Here is a 15,673-nt window from a genome sequence, read left to right as displayed (position 1 = left end):
ACTGATTCGTTGTTCAGCTTCCTCTAGTCTTTTACTATGAGTGTCCAGAATCTTTTTAATTTGGTCAGCAGTTTCTTTAATTTCCATAAGATCATCCATTTTTTAATTTAGTCTTGCAGTGTCTTCTTTATGCCCTTCTAGGGTCTTCTTGATTTCCTTTGTCTCCCGTACTATGGTCTCATTGTTCATCTTTAGTTCTTTGAGTAGCTGCTCTAGGTGCTGTGTCTCTTCTGATCTTTTGATTTGGGTGCTTGGGCTTGGGTTATCCATATCGTCTGGTTTTTTCATATGCTTTATAATTTTCTGTTGTTTTTGGCCTCGTGGCATTTGCTGAACTTGATAGGGTTCTTTTTGGATTTGTAGACCAATTGAGGTCCTTATCTCTAATTTATCAGATCTACAGCTTCGTGGAGTACACTTTCTTTAACTAACCAGCAGGTGGCGTCCACGAGCCACCTGTTCTCCACAAGCCAGTTCTCCCCTGCTTAGCCTTTTTGGTGAGTGGGGAAGTGAGTCTTGTGGGGTCCAATTGGTGTACCAAGCTTGCGTGTGTAGTTGGTGTTGCCTGCCCTGTATATGGGGCGTGTTTCTGGGCAGTCAGGGAGGGAGGGTGGCCCTAACAATCAAATCTCCCTGGTGATCCTGGAGTTTTAAAGCTGCTGCAATCGTCTAATCGTTCAGTTCAGTCCTGCCACAGTTTGTCTCTGCCACTGACCCACAAGTCCTTGGTATTGGCGTATGGCTCCTGAGACTTGCAAGTGGGCCCCTCTTCCAGGCTGTGCACCCCGGGTCCTCTGTTGAGGGATGACTGTGCTATGTCACAGGTGAGTGCCGTCCCCCCAGGGCAGTTCTGGGCTGCTGGGCTGTGTAGGGAGGCTCCCAGTCTGCTGAAATGATGGTTGAATGGGGCTTTGTTAATTCACACTGCTCCACCTTCCCAAGTCTGGGACAATCAGCTGAGGTTGCAGGGAAGGCTAATGTCCACGCCCAGTTTTGTGGTGTGTGCCTGTTATTTCAAGCACTTCCGTCACACTGGGTTGTCTGGGGCAGTTCTGGGCTATGGGGCTGGCGATGGGCAGGAGTGTTTCCTGTCCACCAGGATGATGGCTGTGAGCGGATACCCCCCTTTTCTTGGGAAGTTGTGGTGATTAGTGAATTTTCTCAGCCACTGGATTGTTGCCTTTTGTCTCAGAGCTCTCTTAGTTCTGCTCTTGACTTGAACTGCCCAAATTGCAAGTGTTTGAAGCTTTCTGTATTGGGCTTCTTAGAGTAATTGTTTTAGAAAAAGAAAAAAGGATTAAAGAAAAAAAAAAGGGCCCTCCTCAGAGATCTAATGGGTTATTGAAATGCTAAGAGACAAAGCAATTAGGGCCATTAAGGAAAGGTCCACAGGGCAGAGAGATCAGCTTTTCTTCGGGATTTGCATATGCGCCTCAGGGCCTGAGCTCTGCCCTTCCCCTTTCTATGTTCACGAGAACTCCAAAAATCCTCCGCTTTTATTTTGAAGTTTTTCGTGTTGTTTTTTTTCTATGCCTGTCTCCTCTCTGCTGGGCTGGCTGCTCTCAGATTCTCTGGTGTCTGGTCTCAGTCTATCTACAGTTGGAGTTTGGATCAGTAGAATGAGTTTCCGATAAGGGCTGCCACTGCAGTTCTCCCTTCTCCTTCCCGGAGCTGACAGCCCCTCCTCCCACGGGACTGAGCCTGGCAGGGAGGGGCGCGGGTCCCCTGGCTGCAAAAACTTACAGATTTCGCTGATCTCAGCAGTTCGACATTTTCATAGTGTTGTATGAAGTATGCCCAAAGACAGATTGCTCTGTGGTGTCCAGTCCACGCAGTTCCTGGCTTTCTACCTCCTTTCCTGGAGGAGTAACTAAAACATACAGCTCACCAGTCCGCCATGTTGCCCCGCCTCTCCTCTCAGTCTGTTTTAACAAGAGGCTGGGGGATTCTGATGCACGTGAATGTTTGAGGACCACTGGATCACAGTAGGGAAGATTTTAAAAGATCTTAACAACTGATTGCCTCCAGATTTCTCTCGATACCTGTTTTAAGGCCAGAAAATCCTCTGCAGCATTACGGAGTGGAGGCATAGACCCTGGGGTCGCACATATCTGTGCCTGGGTCACTTGGACTCATTTCTTGGAGCCTCTTGTAATGTGGGGAAAGGAAGATCCGTCTTCCGGGCGCTGTGGCGCTGAGTGAATTCCATCCCGCGCTTTTGTCTCCCTTAAGGCTCTCAGAAGATAAATGTGGGACCCATTTTCTTTGATTTTTTTTTGTGCTAACTATTAGGACCCACACACTTATTTCATTATGCTAAATATTATAATAATTTTTAATATTAATTTTATTACAGCTAATATTTAGCTGTGTCTCAGAACTTCAAGAATTTGTTTATTATTTTACTTAATATTCACTTAAGTTATTTAACATTTGCATAACTCTATGTGTATGTCTTCATTTCATATTCATCACAATTCAGTAAGGTAGGTGCTAGACTGTTGTAGATCCAGTTTGTAGATGAAGCAACTGAAGCACAGAGGGGTTAAGTAATTGTCTGAGGTCAAATTTGCCTCAAAACGGACTCGACCCAGGTGGTTTGACTTCAGAGCCCTTGCTTTTAACATACACGGTACTATCTTCCCTTCCTTTGAAAATTAGAAGTTATGTGTAGGCCACGTTCTTGGGTCATAAGCAGTAAAACTGGAAATGAATGACAAAAACATGTGCTCCGCACTGCTCCCTGGATGAGCACAGGGGAGGCCCTCTGGGTTGGGGGAAGCACAGGTATAGGTTAGTCAGCGCTGAGGGCCGGAAACAGCTGTGAGGTCCACTGGGCTAGGGCAGATACATACTAAGAGATAACTTCTAACCTTTAAATGCTTTTAAAAATAAAAGAGAAAATTAGGGAACTAGGCACCGAATTAAGATTTTAGAAAGTGAATAATGGACTAAAATGGTCAACAAGGTAGCAGAAGGAAATTCTAAATATAAAAGAGGAATTATAGATAAGAAAATATCAGTTGTCTTGATAAATAAAACACCAAGTGCAGATTTTTTTTTTACAATGTAGAATAAGTTTATACACTTTGTGTGCAAAGTTAATTGTAAAAGGATAAGACTTTTTGTTTAGAAACAAGCCGCCTCCTTGTTTATATTTCTTTCTCCTTGATATAAATTGGAGATGTGTACTATTTAAAAATAATACCTTTAAATAGTAAAATATACTAGAGATTCTTGTGCATAACAAAAATGCCTTGAAAATATGTGGCCATTTGAAGTATAAAATAGCACTTGTAAAGAATAGCATGATTGTAAAACTGTTATTTTGGACTTATTAACAGTACAAAATAGTTTGCCTTTTCTGAGTTCATAATTATACAATAGTGCAAACAAAAATGTCTCAAAATTTAATGGCTACCTAGCTCAAAGGCAGACAAAACATGGAACCTCTTTAGTGTCATGTGAACTGAACCAAGTTCTTTAGTGTCATGTGAACTGAACCAGCCTTTCCAAATGAGCTTCTGAGCCTTCTTCATTTAATCGTGTCTGCAAAGTGATTTGGCCTCCAGTAGAAGTCATTCAGCTAAGTGCTGCTTCAATCTGATCTTTCTCTTTGGTAAGTTCATAAAAAAATTCCGTTTCAGCTAGGGTCCGAATTTTTGCTGTGTATTCAAAATCGTTACCATATGGTTTTATTGAAACGGGCTTACACTCTTCATAGCTAACTGATTTATTCTTCTCCCAGGCAGATCTCACAGATACGTTCCTTGCTTCATTTAGCAATGGTTCGGGGCAAGAGCTATGATTTTCGGTATTTTTTTCTGAAAATACCTTCTTCCGAATCATCTAGAGGAAGAAAGTGGAGTTGTTTTCTTGGATTGGTATGTTGTAATGTTGACACAGGAACAGTATCTAAATCATCCGAAAGTATGTCAGATTGAAATGGACTGCTTTCGTTTTTGCTAAGTAGAATGACCAAATCCTGGGGACAAATTTCTTTAGGGGATTGCTTCAGACTACAAGCCAGTCACTGGTGTCAACGTCATCTCTCGTGTTGTTGGAGGATCTCATTTCCTATTGGAAGGTGGAAGAGTGACACTGTCTGTGCGGCAGAAGTCAGTCTCCTCTGCTGGCCGCTTTTCTCTGGGGACCGACTGGCACTGGGGAAGTGCGAGTTTGCTGGGGAGCCACGGCTTCATCCAGGAGCCCACTTTATCTGTGTGCTCCAACTTTTAAATACTTTTTCCTCATCAAGGTCTTTTAAGGCTTTCATGATTAGTGTGCCTGAAGTCTCTGCTTTTTATAATCTATAAACTTGTTGGCGGATCTCCAGGTGAAGAATCCTTTTCTGAAGAGAACTGTACCCGGGAACGCAGGCTTCGTCCAGCCGGTGGTTCACTGTCCTCTCCCAGGCACCCAGAGGCTGCCCAGTGAGGAGGGTGTGCTCCATGCCTGGCACCAGCCGCTTCACCTGCTGACGTCTGGAGTGCTGGGGTGCTGGCACGTGAGGGTCTTGGGGAGTTTTGGAATGATGAGGAAGACTTCACACACTTTCGTTCTCTCTGCTATCTTGAGCATCAGGTTTTGAGATTGTTCTTTTCAAATCGGAAATCTGAGTAAGGGCATCAAGCAATTTGTTCTCAGTTGTATTTAATGTTTCCTTTATCTTTCGTGTTCTTTTCCAAGGGATTTATACTCTTCTAAAAGATCTTGAAACATTTAGCTATCTTGTTTTAGTCTATTTTTTTTAATCATCTGATAGCGTGTAAGCATTCTCAAATGCGTCTTCTAAATTCTGCAGTCTAGATTTTAGTTGGATGATGGTATTGTCTTTTTCTTTATTTGTTCTCATTTCCTCAATTCCTTCCTGCAAAATTTTGGAGACATTGCTGGCTGCACTAAAGTGTTTTCTCAAATCATTCACTTCAATTTCCACTAAGTTATTCTTATTTTCAAGTGTTCTTACACAACTGGTAGCTTCATTCAGAGCATTGTCTAATTGGCCATATCAAATCTACAAGAATTTGATTTTTTTCCCCCAATCTTGAACTGCAGAAATTTCTTATGCCTCTAGCTTCTGTTTTAAATTATATGTTTCTGATTCATGTTAAGCTTGACGATCTGCTACATATTGAGCATGGCTTTCCTTCAGGTTCTGCCTAATCATAGACAATGTCACAGGATTTCCCAAGGAAAATGCATCCTGGGCCACTGTTGGCTGTACCTGGAAGCTGGGGCTGACTGAGGCTGGAGCTCCCATGATGTATAGTGTTGGCTGAGAGAACATTACTATTAATAGCATATTTGAAGGAAATGTAGAACTGGTCCTCATTTTGGAATGCATGATTTTTCCAAGAGTTCACTGGTGAAGCTTTTGGGTTTGAAGGATATTTTTGGAATCCAGATAACAGAAGTGATTATTACTTGCTTGTACAAACATGTGTATGTCAGAATAGCTAGACATACTAGGTTCTAGAACACAGTCTGTTGGAAAGGAAATTCTGTCATCCGCTGTATTCAGAAAGCCATGTGGTTGGATCCTTGAAGTCTGCTGATTTGGCTTCATATGTAATGTGGGATCTAAGGTCAGTGCCTGGCTTGGTAACACATCTGTGGAGGAGGATGGTACAGACGTCTTCTCTAAAGTCTCAGGCAGAGTGATACACGTCCTTCCAGTTTCTAATAAGTCAGTCCTGTTGCTGAATCAGATATCCAAGAATTTGGACTTTCACCTGGTTTACTTAGGTAGAAAGCATGAGGATGCGTAGCAGCAGGGAAATCAGGTTTCTCAGTTGGTAATGTCTTTGTCTTTGCTCACTTCCTTGCAGAGATTGCGAACACCCCTCTTCTACGTGTGCTCTCTTTGGTTAGTTCTCTTTCAGCTTGTATGTATCAGAATACTGTATGTATCAGAAATCTTGTTTTCACCAAGATAATGATGTTCAAATTCACTAGCTAAAATAAAAATATCTTCCTTTGAAGATACGTTAACATCTTCAGTAGTCTGTATGTAAATCTCTCGTATTTTACACCATCTACAAGTGAATCCATCTGCACCACAGGTGCTAGCTACTGTCCTTTAGAAGCCTCTTTATGCTCCATGAACTCTTTAGGGTCTTTAGATTTGTTGGTATTTAATTCTGAGATGCAAAAGTACCATACCTACCACTTACTGAACTACTGTCTGCGTTGTGGGTGGTTGTGATAGGGATGTTTCTTGCTGTGTTTCAGGTTTTGGAGACTTAGGATAACTGACAACAGATTCATTTCTGCCACTCTTTTCAGAAAACAGCCAACATTTGACTTCCTGAAAATATTTGTTTGCTTGAAGAACTTTTATTGTTGGGAGCCCAAGAAGTATTACTGGTCTGTAACTTTATGGAATTTTTTATCTCCTCCTGTATACATTGAATTTGGTTGTGGAACTGTACCTGCTGGGAAACTATCTGTTCTTGGCATTGTTTTTCTACCGAGTTCAATAGTTGTAACCACCTAGTCTCAGTTTTTCCAAAGTTTCCCATCCATCTTCCCATTGTTTTGTAGCTCTTGCATTAGAGAGATTGGGACTTCAACTATGCACTTAATTACAGATGGTCTGGTTAAGTTCAGTCCAAGAGAATGGGGGAAATTTTTGAGATCAGATGCTATAGAAGATGAAGTTTCTTTGGTAAGGTTTTCACCAAGTCAGAATCTTCCATAGTGTACAGAAATTGTTAGACTGTCTTACCTGAAAGTGTGCTTCTTTCACTGTTTGAAGAAATTGAACCCAAGTCATCTTCAGATGCGTCATCATCTACAGGCGTTTTCAGTTACTGATATTCAGAGCCGGAAAATATCCGACGTGCCCCTCCCACTGCCGAGGTCAGGGTCAGGCGAGCGGCCTCTTCCTCAGGTTCTTTTTAATACCAATAAATTAACTTTTGGTACATCTTACCAAGATAAAAAATAAAAAGGGAGAAAATGCAAATATGTAGCCCTAAGAATGAGGAAGAAAATAGTTAAAATAAAAAGGGGTCTTATGTAAATTTTATGATAATACATTTTAATATCTGGATATGATGGATCATTTTTGTTTTCTGGAATATATAGCTATCAATTATCTCAATAAGGAGTAAACAACTTAACTAGCTCAATAGGAGAAAAACTGTAAGTTGTGAAAGACCCTCTTTAGTAAGGTGGCCTGTAGCAAGACACATACCACCAACCCCCCACCCTGCCGTGTCTTGAACGCTGATCCCACTTACAAAAACCAATAGAAACAAACATAAACAAAATGAATAAAGCAAACAAATCTCAGGAATAAACTTAAAGTAAGGGTGATCAAGACATATATCAATCAAAGTGTAAAAGTTCACTGGATGCCCTAAGAGAAGATTTGATTAAATGGAGGGCTAGCTAGCCATCAATCAAAACACAGAATGAAAATCAACCCCAAACCAATCAGTAAATTTAGCATTAAATCAGAATTCAAAAGGGATTTTTTTGAGATAACTTCACAAATGTAATCTAAAATTTTTCTAGAAGAATAAGTGAAAATTGTGAAAGTTTGCTTTGGAAAGGAAATGTAAGAGGGAGAGGGAGGAAATAATTTTGCTGTACTAGATATTAAAATTTATTACAAAGTTACAGTGAAGAGAGTAGCTCAGACTTTAGCCATGTTAGACAGATATTGGAATAGTGTTTCCAAATGAATAACACTTGGAAATTTTACTTAGGTATAGTTTCATATTGGTGGTGAATGGGTGAATTATTCCATAAATGATATTGGTGCAAACAATTATAAGCCACATTTTAAATGTTTGATTCCTTCATCAAATGGATACATTAGAGATAGGTTTTTAAAGATGTGAGTATAAAACGTGAAACAATGAAAGTACAAACAAAAAATACAGATAACATGTTTTTATTTTCTTAAGTAGAAATGGGAGTGAGGTGGCTTTTCCAGAAATGACATCACAAGTACAAAAGTATGAGGAAGATATATCTGACTTCATAAAAAGCTAGAAAAAAAATGATAGTAATCACAATAAATAAAGTAAAAAATTTAAATGTCAGAGAAGGAAACATACCCTATACGAATGAGAGTGAATTGTTATTCTTTGCAAATGAAGATCTATTACAAACTGTTAAGGAATAGACAAGCCTGCCAGTGGAAAACTGGCAAAATAATACAAATGACTACCAGACATTAAAGACTAATGAAATTACTATTCATGAAAGAAAGGCAGATTAATGTAACATGGCATTTTTTCTCTATGGGGTTGGTAAAGATGATAGAAATTGGAAAAGGGGAGAGTTTGGGGGAAATAAGTTCTGTCATGTACTGCTGTCAGTGTATATATTTTTATGACCATTTTACACATCCTTTTGGCAGTACATGTATGAAAGTCCTTTTGAAAGTATGTACCTTTGACCCAGGAATCTAATTTATGGAAATTTATTCTAAGGAAATGGATGAATGCAGAGATGAATGTAAGATATTTAGATGCTTAGTGTTTTTATTAGCAAGAAATTGGAAGAAAACTTAAATGTAAATTGAAAGAATATTTGTTCAATTGTGGTTTATCTACACAAGTATGCAGGGAAACCTTTTAAGTGATGATCTGTATTTACTGACGTCGTAAAATGCCTAAAATATATTAAATTGTGTAATGAGGGAGAAGGCAGATTACATAATGGTATTTATAGTAGGATTGCATTTTTATTAACAAAATATAAGCCTGCCTCTTTCTGTAGTAGACACTGTGACGTGCCTGCGACTCTCCTCCCAGACGGGGAGTGCTGCTGGCAGTCCTGGGCCCCAGCGCCTTCGGAATCGGCTCCGCTGAAGTGATTTCAGTCCTGCTGTCTTCCCAGGGACTGCGTGATGTGGGTGTGCACAGGCCCAGTCTCTTCTCCTCACCTTGGGGTATCTCTGAAGGCCACCCCAACCCCCCAGCTCCTGGGGAACCACCTGAGACCTTCCTGGAGATGGCCTCCCAGCCCAGACCTGCTCCCCGCCCTCCACCTCCCGTGGTGTTCCGGTCTGTCTCAGGGTCTGCTTCTAGTGAACCCAGCGAGGGGTTTTTGAAAGCTTTTAAATGAACTGTTTCGGTTTGCTAAAGCTGCTGGAATGCAATAAACCGGAGATGAGTTGGCTTTTATGATGGGGATTTATTAACTAACAATTTACAGTTCTTAGGCTGTGAAAACATCCAACTCAAGGCATCAACAGGACGATACCTGGATTCTGGAGACAGGCTGCCGGCATCGGGGACTCCTCTGTTGCATGGGAAGGCACGTGGCTGCATCTGCTGGTCCTTTGCTCCTGGGTTTTGTTGTTTCAGCTCTTGGATTCAGTGACTTCCTCTCAGCTCTTCTGGGGGCTTTTCTCTGAGCATCTCTGGATTTCATCTCCTAGTGTCTCTGGGGCTGTTCTGAGTTCTCAGGGCTTTTTCTGTCTTTTATCTTGCCATAAAGGACTCCAGTAAAAGGGTTAAGACTCACCTCAAATGGGCTGGGTCACATCTCAACTGAAATAACCTAACCAAAAGGTCCCACGCACAGCAGGTGTGCACCACAGGAATGGATTAAAAGGACATAGCCTTTTCTGGGCTACATAGCAGCTTCAAACTACCACAAGGGCATATAAGAATTTTATAAGATTTTATAAAATTTTACAGAAGTTTTATTAAGAAGGTCACCTACATGGGGGGGGGGGCGCTAGACAGTGAGCGAGTGAGCAATTCTTAAAGGTGGTCCTTAAGAGAGTTTGTAGGTATTAAAACTAATTTGTGGGGAGGAAGGATTTTGTGGGATGATTGGGCCAACTCTTTTTGTTTGATACTTTTAAAAATCAATGCTCAAACATGAATCCGCCAGCTTTCTAAGTTCTGTGGTTTGGCTGGTTGTTTCATGAAGAAATAATGGCATTCTCTGTCTTGTGGGGATGTGCTGTGCTTTATGACTGCTGTGAAGTGTGCACTAAGCACGCAGACTGTACTTCCAATTTCCTCTTTCCAAAAGCAGAACAAACACATGTCATTATTTGGTTTGGGACACCACCATTCCCCCTTTATTATCTCGCATTATCTTATGACAAAGACATTCTATTTTCAACTTCAAACTAGCAGCACTCTGGTTTGGTTTCCCTAATTTTTATCCTAAAATAACATCTGCTAATTGAGCAATCTCCGTGGCTTTCTTTGCAGAATTGATGTTCATTTATTTGCTTTTATCTTCAAGCAGAAATAGAGTAACACATGTAAACAAGATATAAAGCATCTAAAACCTGGAGTGGAAGCATCTGAGGAGGACATGTTATTACTGTTGAGCCTCCACATTAAATACCTTTCCAAGGTCAGGGGGGCGGGGTTTGGCGGGGCCGAGTTTGCCACGTGCTAGGTGGTGGGACATACGAGTCTCGTGCAGACTTTAGAGGTGCCCACTTCCTGCGCTCGGGGTGCTCATAGGCTAGTGAGGCATCAGTGCAGGTGGTGAGCAACCGGATCCAGGTCTGTTCCGGGACTGGGAACTTCCCATCCCAGTCATGGGAGCAGGAAAGGCCCCTCTGCTGGAGAGTTTTCTGCTCTCTTGAAGGTTTCCAGAGAAGAGAAGGCAGCTTACCTTTGCTTGGAGACACATTTCAGGGCTCTGTCATCAGTGGTCAAAAATGTCTTCCTTATCTTTGACTGAAGCTTCCCTCATTTCATCCATTTCTTTCCTTAAGCATCTTTAGAGGGTCAGAAAGCTCGGTAATATGTTTTGCTAGCAGGACTGTTAACTGGTTTCTTGGTGACCAGTGATGTGAATGGTGCCGCTTTCCAGCAAAGGTGATTGTTATTATCAGTGGGCTCCAGAATATGATCTTAGTTGGAAATAGGCTTTTCTGTCATGTATTGTACTTTGTCTGTTGTGAGAAGGCCTTGCTCCTGCATGAGCTTTCACATTTCCCCTTGGAGGGGACAGGCTGGACTCTGAAATTACTGAGAGAAATGTGCATCTGTCTTTAGTGCTGTGTGGAATTATGCCTTTGTTGTCTTTTGTATGGCTGCAACATTAAAGGATTTTTTCTACCTATGTTATTTTGTTTTGTACATAGTATAAGCTATATTTGCTATATATTGTATTTGTTATCTTGTACATAGTATAAGCTAAGGCATTAAAAGCATGCTAAGTTCACTCAAGCACAATGTTTAGATGTATATTCATGCTTGTTATTTTCTATTTTCACCATCCTTTCTTACATCTCTAACCTTCTGAAATTATTTTCTTTTTTCCCGAAGTATATTGTTTGCCAGTTCCTTTAGTAAGAATCTGTTGATGGTCTTTTCAGTTTCTGTCCATAAGTGTCGTGTCACTATCATTCTTGGAAAGTAGTTCTGCTCTGTACGTAATTGTAGGTTAGCAGAAAAATTTTCTTAACTACTTTGACAATGATATACCTATTATCTAATGGCTTTCATTGCTCTTGAGAAGTAAACTATTGGGTTAATTATTATTCTTTTGGATAAGCTTAGGAGCTTGTTTGCATTCTAAGGAAAATAGTCCTAACCCTTTGCTTAAAAAATTATATCTTTATTGAGATATAATTCACATACCATAAACTTCACCCTTTTGAAGTGTGTAAGGCATTGGCTTTTAGTCTATTCACAGAGTTGTGCAATTGTCACCATAATCTGAATGTAGGACAGTTTCATTGCCCCAAAAGAAATCTCATACCCATTCACAGTCACTCTCCATCCCTCCTGCCTCTAGCCCTAGATAACCACTAATCTATTTTTTGTCTCTGTGGAGACATTTGAAAGGGAAATGATAAAACAGTTCCGAATTCTGTCTATGTCTCATAATTCCTGTGCCTGATCTCAGAAGATTTTAAAGCAGTGGGGTAGAGCAGAGAGGATCCAGGAATCAGTAGTTTTAAAAAGCTCTTTAGGTGATTAAAAAAAAGTTGCAAAATAATTCACATTCCATAATATTAAAATTTTTAAGCATACATTTCAGTGGTCAGTGATTTTTAGTAAACTCAGAATTGTCCAATCATCACGACTATCTAGATCCAGAACATTTTCATAAACCCGAAAAGAAACCCATCACCCGTTATCAGCCACCTCTTGCCTTCCCAACTTTCTCCACATCCTGGCAACCCACTAATCTATTTTCTATCTCTATGAATTTGACTATTCTGGATATTTCATAAAAATGGATATAGTTGGTCATGCTTTTTTTAAAAATTCAGTTTTATTGAGATATATTCACATACCATACAATCATCCATGGTGTATAATCAACTGTTCATGGTACCATTTTATAGTTGTGCATTCATCACCCCAATCTATTTTTGAACATTTTCCTTACGCCAGAAAGAATCAGAATAAGAATAAAAAATAAAAATAAAAAAAGAACACCCAAGTCATCCTCCCCATCCCACCCTATTTTTCATTCAGTTTTTGTTCCTATTTTTCTACTCATCCATCCATACACTGGATAAAGGGAGTGTGATCCACAAGGTTTTTGCAATCACACTGTCACCCCTTGTAATCTACATTGTTATACAGTCGTCTTCAGGAGTCCAGACTACTGGGTTGGAGTTTGGTAGTTTCAGGTATTTACTTCTAGTTATTCCAATGTATTAAAACCTAGCAAGTGTTATCTATATAGTGCGTAAGAATGTCCACCAGAGTGACCTCTCGACTCCATTTGAAATCTCTCAGCCACTGAAGCTTTATTTCGTTTCAGTTTACATCCCCCTTTTGGTCAAGAAGATGTTCTCAATCCCAAGACGCTGGGTCCAGATTCATCCCCGGGAGTTATATCCTGCATTGCCAGGGAGATTTACACCCCTGGGAGTCAGTTCCCACGTAGGGGGGAGGGCAGCAAGATCACCTGCTAAGGTGGCTCAGTTAGAGAGAGGGAGAGAGGGCCGCATCTGAGCAACAAAGAGGCACTTGGGGAGACTCTTAGGCACAATTATAAGCAGGTTTAGCCTCTCCTTGCAGCAACAAGCTTCATAGGGGCCAGCCCCAAGACAGAGGGCTTAGCACATCAAGCCATCAGTCCCCAATGTTTGTGAGAACATCATCAACAATCCAGGTGAGGAAGTCCAACACTTCTGCATCCTCCCCCAGCTCTTTGGGGAGGCCCAAATATATGTTTTTGTTCTCCACCCAAATTACTTTAGGATGTGTTGCTATTTCATTCTAATCTATACAGACCAACCATAGCTCACTTCCTATTCAAAGTTCTCTGTAATTGTAGTGTTTGAACAAACTGACTGTAGAAGTTATGTTTAGAAAATACAGATCCTACACCAAATAAACATCTCTTCCCTTAGTCTCACATGGAAGTTGAAGTTTGAACACAGTCAGTTTCAACCTTTACCTTTTGGCCCTATTTGCTCTAGTCTTAACCAGGTCTGCTTTATTCATATCTCTAATTGAAGTTTGGGCTCTATTTCAGTTTTTTTTTTTAACAGTTGCTGTATGTGTTAATACTGATATTCATACCTGCTGAGCTCTAGCTCTGAGTTTCAGGTGTAACGCAGATACCCAATATTCCAGAGTTGGTCATGCTTTTTTTATGCATTCTGCCAATCCCTGCCTTTTGAATGAAGAGTTTAATCCATTTGCATTTAAAGTCATTTCTGATAATGCCAGACTTTCTTCTGCCATCTTTCTATTTAAACTTTTTAAGTCTTATATCTTTTTTGTCCCTCAATTCTTCTATTAATGCCTACTTTTATATTTATTAGATTTTTGTTGTTGTTGTACCATATTGAGTGCCTTCTCTTTTCTGTCCGGATACATTTTTCATATATTTTCCTTGTGTTACCCATAGGGTTGAAATTTAACATCTGAAATATTTAAGAATCATATTTGGATTGATAATGACTTTTATAGCATACACATATACTTTTCCTATACCCCAGTGTTCCCCTAATCTTTTTTTTATACTTGTTACCACTTTTATCTTTGTGCATTGTGCGTTTGAAACCATAGGTTAGTCATTATTTTTTATACATTTCCCTTTTAGCACCTGTGGAAAGTAACCTGTAGGAAGTAAGAAGTTACATACTAAATGTTCTGGTTTGCTAAAGCTGCTGTTATGCAAAATATCCGAAATGGATTGGCTTTTATAAAGGGGATTTATTAGGTTACAAATTTACAGTTCTAAGGTCATAAAGGTGTCCAAACTAAGGCATCAACACGAGGATAACTTCACTGAAGAATGGCCTATGGTGTCCGGAACACCTTTGTCAGCTGAGAAGGCATGTGGCTGGCATGTGCTGGTCCTTTGCTCCCAAGTTGTATTTCAAAATGACTTTCTCTGAAATGTCTCTGGGTTTCTGTCTTCACTCCTCTCTCTCAATTTTGTGCATCCTTGCTTCTTTCTCCCAGGACATTTCTCTCTAAGCATGTGGGAGTCCTCTCTTAGCTTCTCCAGGGCAAATTCTGGGCTTCATTTCTTAGCTTAGCTTCTCCAAATGTCTCCAAGCGTTAGCATCAGTACCTGTGTTGGCTCCTGAGCTCTCCTACAAACTACTGTGAACCAATCAAAACCCACCCTGAATGGGTGGGGTCCACAGCTCCATGGAAATAACCCAATTAATGTTTCACCCTAATCAACAGAGTAATCAGTCTGCCCCCACAAGATTGCATTAAAGAATGTGGCTTTTCTGGGGGACATAATATATCCAAACTGGCACATAAACAATACAGTACAATACTACTGGGCATTTATGATTACCTAAGTGGTTACCTTTATTGGCTGTCTTTATTTTTTTAGGCCACTTTGAATCACTCCCTGGTGTCTTTTCCTTCAGTCTGAAGAACTCCCTTTAGTGTTGTTTGTAGGGCAGGTCAAGTGGTGATGAATTTCCTCAGCTTTTGTTTACTTGGAAATGTCTTAATTTTTCCCTCATTTTTGAAAGAAAGTTTTCGCCAGATATGCAATTCTTCGTTGGCAGTTGTTTTCTTTCAGCATGTTAAGTATTTCAACCCACTGCCTTCTTACCTTCATGGTTTCTGATGAGAAATTGGCATTCAATCCAATTGGGACTCTTGTACATAACAGATTGCACTTCTCTTGCAGCTTTCAGAACTCTCTCCTTGTCCTTTCCATTTGAAAGTGTGATCAGTGTATGATGGGGTACATTTTTCTTCATGTTTATTCTCTTTCTTGTTCTCTGGGCTTCTTGGATGTGCATATTTATGACTTTTGCTCAGTTTGGAATGTTCTCTATCATTATTTCTTAGAATATTCCTTCTGCCTCCTTTCTCTCTTTCTTCCCCCTCTGGAACTCCCATAATGTATGTACTGGTACTCTAGATGGTGTCCCAGAGGTGTGTTAGGGTACTTTTGCTTTTTATAATTGTTTGCTTCTTTCTGTTCCTCAGTCTGGCTCACCATTGTCTTGTTTTCAGGTTTGCTGATTCTTTCTTCTGCCAGCTCCTGTCTGCTTTTAAAGCCTTCCTGGGAAGTTTTCATTTTAGTTATTGTTGTCTTCAACTCCAGCAGTTCTGTTTTGTTCCTTTTAAAAATTTCTGTCTCTTTACTGAGATTCTCATATTGCTCATTCATTGTTTTCCCCATAACCTTTAATTCTTTCTTTAATTCTTTCTCTGTGTTTTTCTTCATTTCCTTGACCATTTTTAAGATCTTTTTTCTTTTTCTTTTTCTTTTTTTTTGAGTG

General features: G+C 40.2%; 1 protein-coding gene and 1 pseudogene across 1 annotated transcript in view; one reads left to right on the top strand and one right to left on the bottom strand.

Moving 5' to 3' along the window:
* Window positions 1-15,673, top strand: part of TRAPPC9 (trafficking protein particle complex 9) — a 743,379-nt gene that overhangs the window by 257,603 nt on the left and 470,103 nt on the right. The gene's annotated exons all lie outside the window — the stretch shown is intronic.
* LOC119509522 lies at window positions 3,411-6,701 on the bottom strand (annotated as a pseudogene).

The sequence above is a fragment of the Choloepus didactylus genome, chromosome 14 (assembly GCF_015220235.1).
Source record: "Choloepus didactylus isolate mChoDid1 chromosome 14, mChoDid1.pri, whole genome shotgun sequence".
Classification (NCBI taxonomy): Eukaryota; Metazoa; Chordata; class Mammalia; order Pilosa; family Megalonychidae; genus Choloepus; species Choloepus didactylus.
Note: the sequence above shows the minus strand (reverse complement) of the source record. Positions and strands in the feature narration are given on the sequence as shown.